The sequence below is a fragment of the Balaenoptera borealis genome (assembly GCF_965194805.1).
Source record: "Balaenoptera borealis genome assembly, chromosome: 3".
Classification (NCBI taxonomy): Eukaryota; Metazoa; Chordata; class Mammalia; order Artiodactyla; family Balaenopteridae; genus Balaenoptera; species Balaenoptera borealis.
The window spans coordinates 122,237,129-122,258,003 of record NC_138866.1 but is presented as its reverse complement, the minus strand read 5'-3'; the positions used below and the strand labels follow the sequence as shown (position 1 = coordinate 122,258,003).

Here is a 20,875-nt window from a genome sequence, read left to right as displayed (position 1 = left end):
GCACGGAGGCCGAGTTTTTGGCATCAAAACTGTGATATAATAAGAAATATGTATTTGGTTTTCCTCCATTTATTTGCACAGAGCTCCTATAACACTTGGAAGTTCCAGAGTCATAGGGGTGAAAGAAGGTCTTTTGTTATTCATCATAAGCCCCTTTCAACCACACCTGAGATGATTTCTGAAGGATGTTGGGCTGGTTGCCAGAGGAACTAATCATAAGATTAGAGGGGATTGTGAAACCGTGCAACTCAGATTGGGACTTGAACCCACGTGCTTGGACCCAAAACCCAGACTGGGACTTGAACTCATGTTCTTTTTCTTTTTTTTGGCTGCACCACGCAGGATGTGGGATCTTAGCTCCCCGACCATGGATTGAACCTGCACCCCCTGCATTGGAAGCATGTATTCTCAACCACTGGACCACCAGGGAAGTCTCAAACCCACGTTCTTTTAACTGAGATCACACACCTAGTCTCAGGACTTAATGAAGCTCAGGTTCTTGATGTCTCACCACAGAAAGAATTCAGTGAGAGACAAAGTGATAGGTGAGAAGTGGATTTACTTAGAGAGAAACACACTCCACAGACAGAGTGTGGGCCATCTCAGAAGGCGAGAGCGGCGCTAGGGTATGGCGTTGTCAGTTTTTATAGGGTGGGTAATTTCATAGGCTAATGAGTGGGAGGAGTATTCCAGTTATTTTGGGGAAAGGGTGGGGATTTCCAGAAATTGGGCCACCACCCACTTTTTGATCTTTGGTGGTCGGGAGACTAGAGAAGAGTGGGGCTCCTAGCAATACTCCTGAGGCTGGCCTGGCCCCACTCCTCACTCTGATTGAATCTGCAGGGCTGGGCACTTCCTGCTCCTTCCCACCAGGAGCCTGGAGGACGAGGGGGAAGATGGGAGGCCTGAGATTAGTAGTGATAGTAACAAATGTGATTTTTCAATATTAATTTGGAAGATCTGTATAACTCAATCAATATTTTCCAAATGACAAATGTATGATGTTACAAAGCCATGCACATATAAAAGATTCATTCAAAGTGCAAGACAGAACAATATATTTTAAGGTAACAGAGTATGAAAAATGTTCTTGCTATGGTTTCAGATTTACATTGCAACTAACCTTTAAGAAAATGCCACTTGTCGAATTTTGATGTGCTATCAGAAAAGAATATCCACAAATGGCTATTAGAAGGTTCCTCCTTTTTCTAGCTATATATCTTTGTGACACTGAGTTTTCTTCACTTACTTCAACCAAAAAAATGCATTGCAATAGAGTGAATGCAGAAGCAGATATGAGAATCAAGCTGTTTTCTATTAAGCCAGGGATTAAAGAGGCTCTCAAAAAATGCAAAACAAAGCCATTCTTCTCACTAAATTTTTTTGTTTTGGAAAAAATTGTTTCTTTTCATAAAAATATGTTCTTTACATTAATATATAATTGGTTTATTATAGTTATTTTTAAATGAATTAATACATAAGTATTTAAAATTTTTCTTAGTCTTAATTTCTAATAGCCCTCATTAATAAAAGTGCTTTGGGGTCCTCAATAATTTTGAGTATAAAAGGGTCCCAAATTAAAAAGTCTGAGAACCGCTGCAAAACACAGTGAATGTCTTCATCTCACTCCTGAATCACAGCCTACTGTTTGCTTCTCTCCAAAGACCACTGCTGTGGACAATGTCTTACCTATCCTTCCCTACATTCTCTGTCTTTATACCCAAAAGGTACTCACTATTCTGCACCTGGATCTTCTCAGTAGCAAAATAATGGACCACAGGAACTAGTCTGTATCAGTATATATACGGTTGCTATGTTCTTTTTAATGGCTGCATTATATGCCCATTATAAGAATGTAATGTAATCAATTAAACCGTTCCTCTGTTGCTGAACATTTGGGATTGCTTCTAATTTTTATTTTATTTTATTTTTTAAATAATTTAAACAATGATGCAATGAACATCCTTAGAAAAGTTTTAAACAGGGAAGTGATACGATCAGATCAGATTCACCTGTTTAAAAAATCATGCAAACTGCTGAAATCTGAAGTAGACTGGTGGATTGTATCAATGTCAATTTCCAGGGTGTAGCTATTATTACTATTACAAGATGTCATCATTGGTGAAAGCTGGGGGATGGGAATCAAACGAAGGGAATCTCTCTATTATTTCTTATAACTGCATGTGACTACAATTATTACAAAATAAAAATTTAATTAAAAAAGAACCCTGACACCCATTAGGATGGATGCTATCAAAAACAAACAAACAACAAAACAAAACAGAAAATAACAAGTGTTGGTGAGGATGCAAAGAAATTGGAACTTTTGTGCACTGCTTGTAGGAATGTAAAATGCTACAGCCACGGTGGGAAACAGTATAGAAGTTACTCAAAAACTTAAAAATAGAATTACCATATTCCCCTTCTGGGTATGTACTAAAAAGAATTTAAAGCAGGGTCTCAAAGAGATATGTGTATATCCATGTTCATAGCAGCATTATTTAAAATAGCTAAAACATGGAAGCAATTCAAGTGTCCATCAACAGGTGAATGGATAAGCAAAATGTGGTATATATATCCAAAGGAATATTACTCAGCCTTAAAAAAGAAGGAAATTCTGACATATCCTACAACTTGGATGAACTATGCTAAGTGAAATAGGCCAGTCACAAAAAGACAAATACTATGTGATTCCACTTATATGAGGTTTCTAGAGTAGTCAAATTAATAGAAACAGAAAAATTGTGGTTGCCAGGGACTGGGTGGGGGGTAGGAAATGGGGAGTTTTTGTTTAATGGGTATAGAGTTTTGGTTTTGCAAGCTGAAAAAATTTTGGAGACTGGTAGCACCACAACGTAAATACACTTAACACTACTGAGCTGTATACTTGGAAATGGTTAAGATGGTCAGTTTTATGTTATGTGTTTTTTACCACAATTAGGAAAAAAAAACTGGAGGAGGACTACTGAAAAAACAATCACTCTGGCTGCAGCAAGGTTTGGAACGACCAGACAAGAGGCAGGCAGGGCTCCTAGCAGAATGTTCCTATTGTCTAATGCTAGAGCTTGAACCAAGCAAGTGGCATGGAGCTGAAGCGGCTGTGATATTTGAATTATTGGTCCAAATCTTTGCTCCCTGTAAAAGAATTCTCCATCCATACCCTTGTCATAGTGGACAGAGAATACTTTCCCACATTTTGACTTTGTGTTTGGCTATGTGACTTGCTTTGGCTCTTAGGAAGTTTGTGAATCTGACAAGAGAAGCTTTGAAATATGCTTGCTCACAGGACATGCCCTCTTGTGCTGCAGTAATCTGTCATGATAAAAACAATCCCCGGACAGCCGCTGCTCCTTCAGTCTGGGTCCTGGAACGAGTGTCCAGGAACAGACCATATGCCCTGGGTAGCCACTGGTCCAAGGAGAATGAGAGACATGTAAAGCACACCTGAACTCAACCTGGTTTGGAGCCTGAAACTAGATGACTCAAGGTACAGCTGACTTACAGACCCATGAGCATGACAATGTGTGGTTATTGTTTTAAGCTTCTGAGTGGTTTTTGTTTTGTTTTGTTTTTGGTATAGCACAAGTAATCATTTTATAATGGCACTTTAGGTACACCTTGAACTTTATACAGTGTTGTATGTCAATTATATCTCAATAAAGCTAGAAAAAAAATAATGGCATTTAGCAGGCTTTTATAAACTCAACCATCATTTTGCTGACAGCAAAGCTTACCATCAAGCAACATTCAACCCCCAAACACAGAAGACATTCCAAAGGCAGTCAGGAGAGTGCTGAGATGGTTCAAGTTCATGTACAGACTGCTAGTGAAAGCACAGAGTAAAGAATCCCAGGAGATCATTTCACAGATGGGAGTATAGAAGCCTAAGACCTTAGCTATATAGTTCATACCAGGGTGTTGGTATAATTGCTGTAGGAAAATACAATCAATACCTCTTAGCATAACCTTTCTGGAGTGACTTGAGTCTGGGAATTGAAATGAATATATTCTTACTGGTTGGGATTATTTGGTTAAGATGCTATTTGGAATAAACATTATCCTGTGATAATGAATCACTGGTCCTTGCAGGATGGAAGGAGCCCAGAATAGTTAACTTGCCCCCAGGTTAACTTGCCACCAAGGAGGCAATTGGTCTTCTGGAGAAATGGTATTAAATGGGGGACTTGGTGTTCATCTCTGTTGCTGGCAGTTTGGACATTCGTTAGCAACAGTAGCTAAGTCAGCCTTGGTTAGTGGGAACCTACACTGTTTGTTGGGTTCATGCATGGCCTCCATCCCTTTGACTGTGGCTACTTCCTTCATGTGCCCATTGTGACAGCACCAGAGTGGCCAATGACTGAAGTTGGCTGATGTCAGATGGCCAAGTCATCTTGGTATCTAGTGCCTTTTCCATGGTGAATAAGCTTCTGAGTTTTGGGGGGTCATTTATTACACAGCCACATTTTAGCTCTTAACAGACTAATATAGAGGCATTAAAAACTTATTATGGAAATTTTCAGACATATACAAAAGTAGAGGAAATAGTATGATGAAACTCTGGGTACCTGTGTGTCATATAGTCAATCTTGTTTCACCTATACCTTTGCCCACTCCTCCCTCAACTCCTGGATTATCTTGAAGCAAGCTCAAGAGATCATATTATTTCATCTGTAAATATTTCAGTATGTAGCTCCAAAAGATAAGGAATTAAAATAAGACAATACATTATGCAAAAAATCAATAATAATTCATTAACAGAAACAGCAATCCAGTCAGCATTTATATTTCTTTTATTATCTTATAATTTTCTTCTCTTTCATTTTCTTTTTTATTTTTATTTTTATTTTTAAAATTAATTAATTAATTAATTAATTTAGGCTGTGTTGGGTCTTCATTGCTGCGTGCGGGCTTTCTCTAGTTGTGGTGACTGGGGGCTACTCTTCGTTGTGGTGCACGGGCTTCTCATTGCGGTGGCTTCTCTTGCTGCGGAGCACAGGCTGTAGGTGCGTGGGCTTCAACAGTTGTGGCACGCCGGCTTAGTAGTTGCGGCTTGCGGGCTTAGTTGCTCCACGGCATGTGGGATCTTCCTGGACCAGGGCTCGAATCCATGTCTCCTGCATTGTCAGGTGGACTCCTAACCACTGTGCCACCAGGGAAGTCCCTTGTAACACTGTTTTGTGAAAGAAATTGGATCATTCATCACTGTAGTTTGCCACAGTCTGGACTTGACTGATTTCATCCCTGTGGTACCATTTAGTATGTTCTTTTGTCTTCTGTATTTTCTGTAAATTGAGCAAATTCAGATCCAACTTTTTTTTTTTTTAAAGACTGCTTCTTAGGCGGTGATGTGTGCTTCCATCAGGAGCACCTAATCTCTGGTTGGCTCTCTTTTTGTGACATTTGCAGCCATTGATGTTCATTGCCTGGATTCATGAGGGGCTGTGATATTTTAACCACATCATTTATTCTTCTTTTATTAGCAGGCATACTTCTACAAAGTGACACTTCCCCTCATTGATTATTTACTTACCCTGAGGGAGAGATCATATATAAAAGACAGGCTAAATATTTGATGCTTTCCTTTTATTTACCAGTTGCCTAGCAGCCTCCTAAAGGGACAAATGAGTTACTTTTAAAAATGCATATGAATCAGTGGATTTAAACATGTTTGATGGGTGTCAATCAGTCTATTACAGTTATTATTCTTACTGATGCTCAAGTAATCCTTCCTTTGGCCAGTGGAAGTTTATTCAGGTTGGCTCCTGTGTTTTGTTTTGTTTTAGGCCGTGCCGTGTGGCATGCGGGATCTTAGTTCCCGAACCAGGGGTCGAACCTGTTTCCCCTGCATTGGGAGCTCGGAGCCCTAACCACTGGCCCGCCAAGGAAATCCCAGCTCCTATGTTCTTTTGACATAATCCTGGTAGTGTTTCACAGATCCTTATGACATGACAAGATGTGAGTTATCTACTTTTCAGAAGCACTTTTGCATCGGTAGTGCTTGATGACTGATTGCATGTCAGTGGCAGTGGGAGGTAGACTCACTCCTAGTTTTGTTTGTTTGCTTGTGTTGGCCGCACCACACAGTTTGCGGGATCCTAGTTCCCTGACCAGGGATTGAACCCAGGCCCACGGCAGTGAAAGCACAGAGTCCTAACCACTGGACCGCCAGGGAATTCCCTCACTCCCAGTTTTATGACTTGCAGAGCTATGTGGACAGTGGCGTCACTCGCTGCTTGAGAAGAAGGAGCAGGTTTGGGGTCAAGGTTGAGGCTGAGACACCTGGGGCAGAGGCATGCTCTGTGGCTCTGCAGCTCTGCTTGCTACCCTTCCATCCCATCCTGTTTTCGTCACACATTTATCACCCCATCCTTGATAAAATGCCAGGTCTGTGGGGGCCATGAGAGAAGTGATTCTTGCCCCTGAGAGCTCCAGGTCCAGGTGCAGAGACAAGCTTCTTTCTCCTGAAATAACAAGGGCTGGGGTTGGGAGACCAGAGTGGTCAGAGAAGACTCAGAGGGCACTGTGGGGAGGACAGACATCTCCGGCCATCCCTCAGGGCCTTGGGGACTTGAGCAGTACAGCCCTAGCACATAGGAAGGGCAATGGCCATCACTGCAGACGGCCATGGCTGAAGACAATGGTACTCCAAGGCCCCAGCCAGCTGCAATCTTCCACATGGCCCATGGCACAAGTCAGCACAGCCATGCGGGGCAGCCACGAGGGGTCACTTTCCTCCCCTGGTGTCTGGGCATGAGAAAGCACTGGTCTTCTACAAATATGGCTTGGGCTCCAAAGAGGGATGTGTGTCTTGTTGTTGCAGTGTGCTCAGCCTGGTTATATAACGCTCCCAGCCGCTGACATATACACACACTTGTGCATTCACTCATGGCACACAAAGCACATGCATTCAAATTAATAAACTTGCCTCACATGTACAGTCACGCACAGCCAGCGACTGCCACATGCACATACAGAGGAAGTGCAGAAGAGGAGAGCTGGCCCTGTTCAGAGGGTGAGAAGACTGTGTTTGAATCTGGCTCCTTCACTAGGCCCCTGGTCTGTGGACCTCAGCTCACTGATCTGTAAAACAAGATGTTGGCCTTAATGTCCCTGTCCCCGAGGTCCTTGCTCATGCTGACAATCAGGTTCTATGGTTTTCAACGTACATATGCATTCCTAGGAACTCTGGGAACCCCCACCCCCCGACCAAGCCAGAGGATTACCCCAGAGATGCTCTAATTTCCCTAGAATATTTAAGTGTGCTGTCCCCCCATCACAAAGGCACATTTTAGCCAGAAGAAGCCCTACACATTCTGACTCCCCAAGCCCTCAGGCTGAACCTTGCTTTTTCCCTGAGTATATCAACCCGAGGAGAGTGAAATGCTCACCGGATGGGCCCCCAGCTGGGATGGAGGGGCAGCTGGCTCTAGCTTTGTACCTGCTCCCTGGGCCTGGATTCCCCATCCACTTCCTCAGAGCTCCAGCAGTGACAGTAACCAGTCTGTAAGGTTGGCAGGGGAGGGGGTGTGGGGGCTGGTCACTATTTGCCTATGGAATTGGGACTTGCTGGCCTTTGAAGGCCTATGGGGCCCTGGTAGGTTTCCTGGTTGGATAGGAAAGCTCTGTGTGTGCCTCCTGGCTCCCTCCAGCTCAGTTTGCTCACTCCCAGGCAGCTGCCAAGGGACCCTGAAGCTTAAGGGGTCCTCTAGGTTGAATGTAGGTTTTCGGAGAAGTCCCGTGGGGAGAAGGGAAGACTTTTCCACAGAAAGGCAGACTATGTAGTGAAATTGGGGAAGCTCTGAACTAAATCAACAACTTATACACTATATGCCTTTGGGCAACCTCTAGGCCTCAGTTTACTCATCTATAAAATGGGAACCAAAGTGACTATCCTAGTACCGTCTGAAGGATTCACTGAGAAACTGCCTATAAAGCACTCAGCATGGTGTCTGGCACATAGTAAGTGTTCAAAATCTAGTAACTGTTGTTATTATTATTATTGACTGAACTGTCTTTCAAAAAAGGGCACAAAGGTAGGTTCTGGGAACTCCAGAAAGGGATGCTTGATTTCCATATTCAACAAACTTTGAAAGGAATATTAAAGTACATTATAAGCATTTTGAAAATAATGACTTTTACTTCTGTATCTGGCAATATGCAGACAAGTTGAGTAGTGAAATCCCTCTCTAAAAATGCTGAATATCAAAAATGTGCATGTTAAAGCATAGATGAACTAGTGTTAAGTAAGAGAAACAGGGTGAAGCCAGAATAACACGAGAGCATGATCCTAGCAGGGTAAGCCTTCACTAGAGCCGGTGCTCCCCTGAGGGACTGGGCTGTAGACGGACCTCCTGGGCACCACGTCAGTACTTCTGACCCCCGTTCTGATTCTAGCCACTGCAGAGGTGACCAGTTTCATGTGGACCTCGACCAGCCTCATGTAGGTGTCACCTCATCTTGGGCACTTGTGATCTACCTCTCGTTCCTGTCTGAGACTATTTGACTCTGCAGGGTAGGATGACCTTGGGAATCTCTTGGACCTTCATACATGTGCAACCCCTAAGTTCAGAGGACTTAATATCTGTAGGGCCACTCTTGATCAGTGGGGGACAGGAACAAATAATAAATGCTTCTCCCTTTAGTCTCCATGTCACAAGGCTCCTCAGAAGATCCTGTGAGAATCAAGAACATATCAGAGGTCCCCTTGATAAGGCGACCTTGTACTGGCTTTTGTTTCTTTGTTTCACTCTCCGCAACCCTCACTCCTGCTCCCTGGGGTCAAATTAACTGCATGCAAGTTTTGTCTGAAGCTCTGCCTTAGGAGAAACAAAACAGAGCAGGAAAGAGAAAGAAAAGGTCTTAAGTCTGGGCCTGGGAAGGAGGTTATCAAAGACCCCTCCCCTCCCCCCAATTTGGGACTTCTCAAAAGTCAATGCTCTAGGGGAGAAACAGGGGGAAAAATACCAACTCACCCACAGAAGACTTTCCTATATTCGCTTAGCTCTGGGTGGAGCAGGAACACAGGGGATAAAAAAAGTCCACTAGGATTCCTGATATAAACCAACATTCATGTGGAGGGAAGCCCTAAATCACATTCTTTGTGAGACTGGAAAAACTCCAAGCCAAAAATATATTTAAAAGTTGTTCTGGGGCTTCCCTGATGGCGCAGTGGTTAAGAATCCACCTGCCAATGCAGGGGACATGGGTCCAAGCCCTGGTCCAGGAAGATCCCACATGCTGTGGAGCAACTAAGTCCGTTTGCCACAACTACTGAGCCTGTGCTCTAGAGCCCACAAGCTACAACTACTGAGCCTGTGTGCCACAACTACTGAAGCCCGCACACCTAGAGCCTGTGCTCTGCAACAAGAGAAGCCACCACAATGAGAAGCCCGCACACCGCAACGAAGAGCAGCCCCCGCTCGCCGCAGCTAGAGAAAAGCCCGCACACAGCAACGAAGACCCAACGCAGGCAAAAATAAAATAAATAAATTTATGAAAAAAGAAAAGAGAGCATAGTATTGACAAAAGGTTTGATACATATGTCAGTGGAGCTGTTAGTAATTAAACAAGGAGGCCTTCAGACTGAGGTGGCTCTAATGCGTTGTAAGCAAACCAAAACCTAATCCAGAGTAAATTCCTGTAAATGCCCCAAGGTTAAGAAATTGAAACTGAAGAACAACCAATCACAAACAGTCAACTAGGCTTTTCCAAATAAGGCAACTGCTTAAGGTATAGCAAATCAAATAATTTCCTTGCTTTGCTTCCATGTCTGCTCTATAAAAGCCTTTTCCCACAGATCCTGCTGGAAGAGTGCTCCTAATCACTCTTGGTTTGGTGCTGCCCAGTTTGAATCCATGTTTGCTGAAATAAACTCTTCCAAGTTTTAATGTACTTCAGTTTATCTTTTAAGAGATCAGAATTGAGATCCTAAAGGTACGCTCATGCGTATATGGTCAATTGATTTTTTGATAAAGGTGTCGAGTCAATTCAATGGACAAATAATATTCTTTTCAACAAATTGTACTGGGATAATTGGACATTCAGTAAAAAAAAAAAAAAAGAAGAGGAAAAAGAACCTCAGCCCATAAATCACACCGTATTAAAAAATTAACTCAAAATGGACCATAGACAAAAATGTAAAACCTAAAACTATAAACCTAAAACACAGTAGAAAAATCTTTGTGACCATGGGTCAGGCAAAGCTTTCTTAGATATTATACCAAAAGCACAATCCATAAAGAAAAAAATCAATAAACTCTATTTCATAAAAGTTTTTAAGGTTTCGCTCTTCAAACACTATTAAATAGATGAAAAGGCAAGTCTCAGCCTGAGAGAAAATATTTGCAATACACATATCTGATATAGGACTAGTATCCAGAATGTACAAAGAATTCCCAAAAGTCAATAATAGGAAGGGGAACTTCTGGCCAAGGTGGCATGAAGAGGTTGGCAAATACTTCCCTCCCAAAACAAGTATAAAACTGGACACATAAAAAAACAAAAAACAAAAACAAAACAAAAAAACCTTTGCAGTGTTTTGGAAATTAGCCAAAGGCAAACAACAAATTGAGAAGCATTTATTCATGAAAAAATGCTAGAACTTTGAGCAAAAACAGTGGAATTTTGCAATCTTTTTGCCTAGGGTTGCTCCCATTACCCCCCAGCTTGGTCATTGACAATGATAGTGTTACCAGGGTGTGGGTGAAAACCCGAAGTATATCCACAAGAGGGGATACACTTGAATTGAAATAGGCAAAAACAAAAATTTTTTTAATTAATTTATTCATTTTGACTGTGCCAGATCTTAGCTGCTGCACACGGGATCTTTGCTGCTGCATGCGGATCTTAGTTGTGGCATGCAGTCTCTTAGTTGTGGCATGCAGACTCCCAGCTGCAGCATGCATGCAGGATCCAGTTCCCCAACCAGGGATCAAATCAAGGCCCCCTGCATTGGGAGCATGGAGTCTCACCCACTGGACCACCAGGGAAGTCCCCAAATAGACAAAAACGTAAGCCAGCAGCATCGTCTGTAAAAGTAGGAAACAAATTGAAAAAAACCTGCAGTTTTGCTAGCCTGGTGGGGAGAGCAGCACACCAGCAAGAAACTTAATGGGGAGATCCTGGAAATCAGACAGCCATAGAAGGGCTAGATCAGCTCTCCGTACATGCCTGGCTGACTGGGAAAGTATGCACATTCACAGAGGAGATCTACAAGAGCCCTAGCAGAAAGTGAAGGCCAAGGCAGTCTTGAGAACTAGATGAACTTTGAATAAACTCTACAATCCACACACAGATCAACTGGCAGAAGGGAAATCTTACAGAGTCAAGGTATTTGAGCACAATCTCATATAAGTGGAATCAGACAGTATTTGTCCTTTTGTGACCAACACATTTCACTTAATTTCTTTTAGAAAGCATAAAATTATATAAAGCAATAATTATAACATAACATTGTATTGTTAAGTTCATAACATATATAAATTACATATGAAACTAATAGCACCAAAGAGGGGAGAGGAAATGGAGCTGTATTGGAGGAAAGTTGCTATATTTAAGCAGAATTAAATCAATATAAAAGTAGATAGTGGGACTTCCTTGGCAGTCCAGTGGTTAAGACTTCGCTTTCCAATGCAGGGGGTGTGGGTTTGATCCCTGGTTGCGGAGCTAAGATCCCACATGCCTCATGGCCAGGAAGCCAAAACATAAAACGGAGGCAATGTTGTGGCAAATTCAGTAAAGACTTTTAAAAAAAAATGGTCCACATCAAAAAAAAAAAAATCTTAAAAAAAAAAAGTCGATAGTGATGTTAGGATTTTAATCCTTAAGCAACTACTAAGAAAATAACCTTAAAAATATAGTTAAAACAATCAACAGAGGCATGAAGGTAGTACACTAGAAATATTTATTTAACACAAATGAAGGCAATAAAGGAGGAACAGAGGAACAAAAAGGACATGAGACATAAGAAAATAAATAGCAAAATGGATTGACGTAAATCAAATCATATCAATACTTACATTAAATATGAATGGTCTAAACATTCCAGTAAAAAGACATAGACTGTCAGAATGTCTAATAAAGCAAAATCCAACTCTATGCTGTCTACAAGAGGCACATCTTAAATTCAGAAGTATAAATAGGTTGAATGTAAAAAGGATGGAAAAACATATATCATGTAAACAGTAACCATAAAAGAGTGGGAGTAATTATATTAATATCAGGCAAAATTAGACTTTAAAGCAAGAAACACTACTACAGACAAAGGGATACTCCATAATGATAAAAGAATCAATGCATCAAGAAGATAAAACAGTTATAAACAAACAAATAAATAAGCAGTTAATAACAGAGCCCCAACACTTATGAAGCAAAAGCAGACATAATTGAAAGGAGATATAGACAGTTCAACAACTATAGTAGGAGATTTCAATATGCCTCTCTTGGTAACTGATGAGCAAATGCTAAGAAAATCAGTAAGGCTATAAGAGACTTGAACAATGCTCTCAAGCAATTTGACCTAACTTTGACAGAAAATTCAAACCAATAACAGTTCAATACATAGTATTTCCAAGCAAACATGTAACATTCTCTAGTCTCTAAGACTCTCTAAATTTTAGGCCAGAAAACAAGACTCAAGAAATTTAAAAAGACTTAGGTCACACAAGGTATGTTCTCTATACACATTTTTTGGATTAAATTAGAAATCTAAAAGAGAAGAAAATTGAGAAATCTACAAATATTTGGAAATTAAGACACTTCTCAATAACTCATGGATCAAAAAAGAAGACAAAGTGGAAATTAGAGAATAAATTGAACTGAATGAAAATTCAAACACAGCATATCTATATTTATTGGATGGCATTAAATCAATGCTTAAAGAGTAATTTACAGTTTTAAATGCTTAGGTTAGAATGGGAGAAAAAGCGAATATCAATAATCTAAGCTTTTGTTTCAAAGAGTTTGTAAAAGAAAAGCAAATCAAACCCAAAGTAAGAAGAAGGGAGGGAATAATAAAGATAAAACCAGAAAGCTATGAAATAGGAAAAAAAAAAAAAAGAAAGGAAAAAATAGTCAGTGAAACCAAAAGTGGTTCTTTAAAAAGATCAACAAAACTGATAAAGCTTACTGGTCTGACCAAGAAAAAAAGAGAATACACAAATTACCAAAACCAGCAATGAAAGAGGAGACATCACAACACACCATTTACAAAAAGCCTGCAGCTGACTTGATACTTAATAGTGAAAACAGAATGCTTTCCCCCGAAGATCAGGAATAAGGGAAAGATATTCTCTCTCCCTCCCTTCTGTTCAGCCTTGTACTGGAGGTCCTAGCCAGTGCAAACAAGGGAAGAAAAAGAAATTAAAGGCATGCAGATTGGAAAGTAATAAGTAAAACTGTCTTTAACCACAGAGGTCATGATTCTGAATGTAGATAATTCTAAGGAGTGTACTTTAAAAATTAGTAGAATTAGGACTTCCCTGGTGGTCCAGTGGTTAAGAATCCACCTTCCTATGCAGGGGACATGGGTTTGATCCCTGGTCGGGGAACTAAGTTCCCACATGCCGTGGGGCAACTAAGCCCACGTGCAGCAACTACTGAGCCCACGTGCTCTGGAGCCCATGCACCACAACTAGAGAGAAGCCTGCGCACCACATCTAAGAGCCTGTGTGCTGCAACTAAGAGCCAACACAGCCAAAAATAAACAAACAAAATAAAATAAATATTTTTTTAAATTAGTAGAATTGATAAGCAAGTTTAGCAGGGTCACAGTATGCAAGATAATTATGCATAATAAAAACCTTCCCATAAATAAAAGCCAAGGCACAGGTGACTTCACTGGTGAATTCAATCAAACATCTGAAGAAGGATTAACACCAATTCTCCACAAACTCTTCCAAAAGTTAGAAGAGGAGGGAACACTTACAACTCATTTTATGAGGCCAGAACCAAAGACATCACAAGGGAAAAAAACAAAACAAAACAAAAACAAAAAAACTATATACCAATATCTCTTATGAATATAGATGCAAAAATCTTCAACAAAATACTATCAAACTGAACCCAGAAACATCTAAAACAGATTATACACCATTACGGAGTGAGATTTTTCCCAAGAGTGCAAGGTTGACTCAACATATGAAAATCAATCATGGAGTGGCCAAGATGGTGAAGTAGGAAGACCTTAAATGCACCTCCTCCCACAAGCACACCAAAATTACAACTATTTACAGAGCAACTATTGATGAGAAAAACTGGAAAACTAGCAGAAAAGATCTTCTACAACTAAATATATATATAGGAAAAACCACAACAAGATGGGTAGGAGGGCAAAGACGCAGTATAGTCAAGACCCATACCCCCAGGTGGGCACCCCACAAATGGAGGATTTACAATTGCAGAGGTTCTCCCCAAGGAGCAAGTGATATCTGAATCCCACATCAGACTCCACAGCCCAGGGGTCTTGGACTGGGAAGATGAGTCCCCAGAACGTTTGGCTTGGAAGGCCAGCAGGGCTTAACTTCAGGAGAGCCAGAGGGCTGTGGGAAATAGACTCCACTCTTAAAAAGTGCACACAAAATCTCACATGCTCCAGGACCCAGGGCAGAAATAGTAATTTGAAAAGAGCCTGGATCAGACCCACCTGCTGATCTTGGAGAGCCTCCCAGAGAGGCAGGAGGCAACTGGAGCTCACACTGGACACAGACACTGGCAACAGCCATTTCTGGGAGTTTGTTCTACCACTTGGACATTGGTGCTGGCAAGCGATATTTTGGAATCCTCGCTGGAGCTTATTAGAACCAGGACCTGGCCTCACCCACCAGCCTTTCTGGCATTAGTCCTGGGATGCCTCAGGCCAAGCAACTAGCTGGGAAGGGATGCAGCCCCACCCATCAGCAGGCCTCCTGCCTTAAGACTCCCTAAGTCCATCCCAGGTCCTGGTTCTGTCCATCAGAGGCCCAGGACCCAGACCTGCACACAATGCACAGGCACTAGACCTGGGACCCCCAGGGTCCTGCAGCCAGAGACCCTGGGACTCAGTTCTGTCCACCAGTGAGCCGGTACTAGCCCCAGGGCCCACTGGGCCTTGGCCCTGCCCACCAGCAGGCCAACACCAGCTGTGGGACCCCCAGGCCCTGCAGCCAGAGACCCAGGAAACTAGCTCCACCCACCAGTGAGCCAGTACTAGCCCCAGGAACCCCTGGGCCCCAGCCCCACACACCAGCAGGCCAATATCAACTCCAAGACACCTTGGACTCTTCAGTCAGGATCTAGCTTCACTCACCAGTGGTCCAACACCAGCTTTGGGTCACCCCAGACTCCACAGCCAGCTGTGTCAGGAACAGCCCACCAGAGGGCTGACACTAGATCTGGGACCCCCAGCGCCATAACCACCCACTCCAGAACCGAGCTTCACATACCAGTGGGCTAGCACTAGTCTTGGGTCCCCCCAAGAGCCCCAAAGCCAGCAGCCTCGTGGCCCGGCCCTGCCAACCAGTGGCTGGCAGCCTCTGCACAAGGCAGGGCCTGGCAACCAACCTGACTGGGGGCCAGCCACAACTACCATACTGCCCATTATAGTCAGCCCGCCACAACAGAAGGATCCATGCAGCCAAAATAGGGGGTACCCCTAGAGCATATAGCTCTGGTGACCAGAGGGGAGTGTGCTGCAGGGACACATAGGACATCTCCTAGACATAGGACGCTTTTCCAAGGTTGGGAAACATAACTGACTTACCAGATACGTAGAAATAAAAACAACAAATTAAGCAAAATGAGGTGACAGAGTAATATCTTCCAAATGAAGGAACAAGATAAAACCCCAGAAGAACTAAGTGAAGTGTAGACAGGCAATCCACCTTATAGAGAGTTCAAGGTAATGACAGTAAAGATGTTCAAAGAACTCAGGAGAGGATTGGGTGAACAGAGTGAGAAGTTAGAAGTTTAACAAAGGGTTAGAAAATATAAAGAAGAACCAAACAGAGATGAAAAATACAACAAATGAAATGAAAAATATACTAGATACACTAGAAGGAATCAATAGTAGATTAAATGATACAGAGGAACAGATCAGCAAGCTGGAAGACAGAGTAGTAGAGATCACTGAAGTTGAACAGAAAAAAGAATAAAAAGAAAAGAGAACAGTTTAAGAGACCTCTGGGACAATATCAAGTGTACTAACATTCGCATTATAGGGGTCCCAGAAGGAGAAGAGAGAAAGGAGTAGAGAACATATTTAAAGACACAATAGCTGAAAACTTCCCTAACTTAGGAAAGGAAACAGACTTTCAGGTTCAGGAAGCACAGAGAATCCCAAACAGGATCAACCCAAAGAGGACTACACCAAGACACACTGTAATTAAAATGGCAAATATTAAAGATAAAGAGAGAATATTAAAAGCAGCAAGGAAAAAGCAACAAATTACATACAAGGGAGCTCCCATAAGGCTATCAGCTGACTTTTCAGCAGAAACTCTGCAGACCAGAAGGGAGTGGCATGATATATTTAAAATGATGAAAGGGAAAAACGTACAACCAAGAATATTCTACTCAGCAAGGCTTTTGCTCAGATTTTATGGAGAGATCAAAAGTTTTACAGACAAGCAAAAGCTAAAAGAGTTCAGCACCACCAAACCAGCTTTACAGGAAATGATAAAGGGAATTTTCTAAGCGAGAAAGAAAAGGCCACAACTAGAAACAGGAAAATTATGAAAGGAAAAATCTCATCAGTAAAGACAAATATACAGTAAAGGTAGTAAATTAGCCATGTATAAAGCTAGTAGGGAGGTCAAAAGAGAAAAATAGTAAAATCATCTATATCTGCAATAAGTTGTTAAGGGATACACAAAATAAAAAGATGTAAAATACAATGTCAAAAACAGTAAATGGGGGAGGGGAGGAGTAAAAATGCATGGTTGTTAAAATGTGTTTGAACTTAAGAGATCAGCAACTTAAAATAATCAAATATATATAATGCTATGTACAGTGTGGGAAAGATAGTCAAAACTATGTAATATCTTTGTATGGTGACATAGCATATCTAGACTTATCATGGTGATCATTTTGACACGTATAGAAATACCAAATCACTATGTTGTGTTACAGGAACTAACACAGTGTTGTAGTTATACTTCAAAAAACAAACTCATAGAAAAAGAGATCAGATTTGTGGCTACCAGATGCGGGGTGGGGAGGGAGAAATGGATGAAGGTGGTCAAAAGGTACAAACCTTAACTTCCAGTTATAAGATAAGTAAGTTCTAGGGATGTAGTGTACAACATAATAAATATAATTAACACTGCTGTATGTTATATATGAAAATTGTTAAGAGAGTAAAGCCTGAGAGTTCTCATCACAAGAAAAATATTTCTCCTATTTCTTTAATTTTGTATCTATATGAGATGATGGATGGTCACTAAACTAACTGTGATAATCATTTCATGATATATGTAAGTCAAATCATTATGCTGTACATTTTAAATTTATACAGTGCTGGGACTTCCCTGGTGGCGCAGTGGTTAAGAATCCACCCGCCAATGCAGGGGACATGGGTTCGATCCCTGGTCCAGGAAGATCCCACATGTCATGGGGCAACTAAGCCCGTGTGCCACAACTACTGAGCCCACGTGCCACAACTACTGAAGCCCTCGTGCCTAAAGCCTGTGCTCTGCAACAAGAGAAGCCACAGCAATGAGAAGCCCGCGCACCGCAACGTAGAGTAGTCCCTGCTCTCCGCAACTAGAGAAAGACTGCGCGCAGCAACAAAGACCCAACGCAGCCAAAAATAAATAAAATAAAATACAATAAATAAATTTAAAAAAATAATAAACTTATACAGTGCTGTATGTCAATTATATCTCAAAAAAAGGGATTAAAATATCAATCAATGTAATACACTGTATTAATAGAAAAATGAACAAAAACCATATGATCATTTCAATGATGCAGAAAAAGCATTTGACAAAATCCAACACCCTTTCATAATAAAAACACTCAGAAAACTAGGAATAGAAGGGAACTTTCTCAATGTGATAAAGGGCATCTATGAAAAGCCCATAATTAGTGGTAAAAGACTGAAGGCTTTCCCCCTAAAATCAGGAACAAGACAAAAATGTTCAATGTCACCACTCCTATTCAAACATGTACTAGAGATAATAGCCAGGATAATTACAAAAGAAAAGAGAGAAAAAAAAAGAGGATTCATATTGGAAAGGAAGAAAGTAAAACTATCTCTATTTTCAGATAACATGATCTTGTATATAAAAAATCCTATGGAAGCCACAGTAAAACCTATTAGAAATAAATAATAAATTCAGCAAATTTGCCTTGAACAAAACTCAAGTGCGTACAATAGCAATGACCAATCCAAAAGTGAAATTAAGAAAACAATTCCATAAAAAAGAATAAATTACTTGGGAATAAATTTAACAGAAAAGTGCAAGACTTGCACACTGAAATCTACAGAACATCACTGAAAGAAATTAAAGAAGACCTTTATATATTTATAGAAAGATATCCCATGTTTGTGGATTGAAAGACTTAATATTGTTAAGATGGCAATACTCCCCAAATTGGTCTACAGATGTAGTGGAATCCTAACCAAAATCCCAGCTGCCTTTTTTTGCAGAAATTGAAAAGCTGATTCTAAAATTCATATGGAAATGCAAGAGACCCAGAATAGTCAAAACAATCTTGAAGAAGACAAACAAAGTTGGAGGAATCACACTTCCTGATGTCAAAACTTACAACAAAGCTACAGTAAGCAGGACTGTGTAGTATGGCATGAGAATAGACATGTAGATCAATGGCATAGAATTGACAGTCCAGAAATAAACCCTGACATTTGTGGTCAATTGATTTTCAGCAAGGGTGCCAAGACAATTCAGTGTGGAAAAAATAGTCTTTTAAAAAAATGATACTAGGATACTAGATAACTACATGCAAAAGAATGAAGTTAACCTCTTCCTTACATCATACACAAAAATTACCTCCAAATAGATTTTATTCCTAAATGTAAGAGCTTAAAAATCTAAAACTCTTAGAAGAAAACATGGACATAAACTTTCATGACCTTGAGTTAGGCAAAGCCTTCTAAGATGCGACAGCAAAAGCACAAGCAACAAAAGAAGAAATAAATAAATTGTACTTCATCAAATTTTAAAACTTTGGGCTTCAAAGGATACTGTTAATTAAGTGAAAAGATAACCCAGAGAGAAAAGTTTTTTGCAAATCATGTATCTGCTAAGGTACTTGTATCCAGAATAGCTAAAAGCTCTTTCAACTCAACAACAGGAAGACAAAAAACCCAATTAAAATTTTGGCAAAAGGTTGAATAGATATTTCATCAAAGAAAGCTTTTTAAAAATTAAATATGTACCTACTATACAATCAAGCAATTCTACTCCTAGTTATCTGCCCAAGAGAAATGAAAGCATACATTTACCAGACAAAAACTTGTTTATTAACATTCATAGTAGCATTATTTATAATAGTCTAAAGCTGGAACAATCCAAATGTTTATCAATTGGTAGATGGATAAAAAAATGTGATATATCCTTATAATGTAATACTATATATCAATAAAAAAGGAACAAACTATTGGTAAATGTTATAACATTAAAGAATCTCAAAAACATTATGCTAAATGGAAAAGAACAGAAATAAAATATTACATAGTGAACCATTTTATTCATACAAAATTCAAATAATGTAACTCTATAAAGATATAAAACAGATCACCAGTTGCCTTGGGGTGGGAGCAGAGACTGAGAACAAATGGGCACAAGGGAATTTTTGAAGTGATGAAAATTTTCTAAAACTATATTGTGGTGATGGTAGTACAAATTTATTTATTTTCTTTTTTTCTTTTTCTTTTTGTGGTTGTACAACTTTAAACTTAAAATGAGTGAGTTTGATGGCATGTAAATTAAAAATCCTCAATCGCAAGACAAAAAAGCCCACAGCTTAAAAAATATGGAAAATATTTTAACAGAAGCCTCACCAAAGAAGATACGTAGATGACAATAAGCACATTTTAAATGCTCAATATCATTCATCATTAAGAAAATGAAAATTAAAACTACAATATGATACCATTACATATCTATTAGAACAGCTAAAAGAAAAATGGAGAGAAAGGAGAGTACCTGGAATTCTTATGCATTACTGGGTGAGACTGTAAAACAGCGCAATCATTTTGCTGGGTGGAATTATACAATGGTACAGCCACTTGGAAGATAATTTGGCAGTTTCTCATAAGGTAAAACATATACTTACCATATGCCCCAGCAATCTGACTCCTAGGTATTTACTCATGAGAAGTGAAAATATACACATACCCCTCAAAATCTGTATATTAATGTTTATACCAGAGTTGAGGAGACAGAGTTGAGAATTCGGGAAAGAGAGGTGGCTAGAATTTGCAGGGCAGAGTATTGGAAAGAGAAAACTTTACAGAGAAAGAGAGCTCCAGTAATCTGTAGTCTTCAGCTGAGTACTGAACAGCACATATGTGTGAGAATGCTACCAAGGCCAGGGAAAGAGCCACTGAAGAGGACAGGAGGAACAATCACCAGAACTGACAAAACTGGGAATAGTTCATGTTCCCAACAGCTGTGTGCAAGGACCTCCTGACAAAGTACACAACAGAGAGAGGTTTCAGAAAGGTATTACCAATGAGCCCTAGAATAAAGACTACTCTGGAGCCATGTAGAAAAAAAGCTCATAAGCAAGTCTCAAAAGGGTCGCATTGTTCCCAAATAACTGCATGTAAGATCAAAGATCAAAATCAAAGAAATACAAAAAACTCCAGAACACAATTTAAAATTACAATATCTGGCATCCAGTAAAAAAGTACCAGGTATAGAGGAAGATTCTG

General features: G+C 40.3%; 1 protein-coding gene across 1 annotated transcript in view; it reads right to left on the bottom strand.

Moving 5' to 3' along the window:
- The window catches only part of SCAMP5 (secretory carrier membrane protein 5), a 128,549-nt gene that overhangs the window by 19,014 nt on the left and 88,660 nt on the right, over positions 1-20,875 (bottom strand). The window lies entirely within an intron of this gene.